The sequence below is a fragment of the Colobus angolensis genome, unplaced genomic scaffold (genome assembly GCF_000951035.1).
Source record: "Colobus angolensis palliatus isolate OR3802 unplaced genomic scaffold, Cang.pa_1.0 Scaffold97, whole genome shotgun sequence".
Taxonomy (NCBI): Eukaryota; Metazoa; Chordata; class Mammalia; order Primates; family Cercopithecidae; genus Colobus; species Colobus angolensis.
Genome location: NW_012123709.1, coordinates 394,208 through 394,532, shown reverse-complemented (window position 1 = coordinate 394,532; position 325 = coordinate 394,208).

The following is a 325-nucleotide window of genomic DNA, read 5'->3' as shown; positions in this document are numbered from 1 at the left end:
CCGTCTCAAAATAAAAAAAAAAAAAGGAATTCCTACAAGCCATAATACACAAAAGGCAGATACTGTGATTCTTCTTATATAAGGTACCTGAGTAGTCAAATTCATAGATACAGAAAATAGGATGGTGGGAGCTGGGAGGTAGAAAGAATGGGGAGTTACTGTTTAATGGGTACACAGTTTCAGTTTGGGAAAATGAAAAAGTCCTGGAGATGCATGGTGGTTATGGTTGCACAATATGAACACCACTGAATCATACACACAAAAATAGTTAAAATGGTCAATTTTGGCCGGGCGCGGTGGCTGACGCCTGTAATCCCAGCACTTT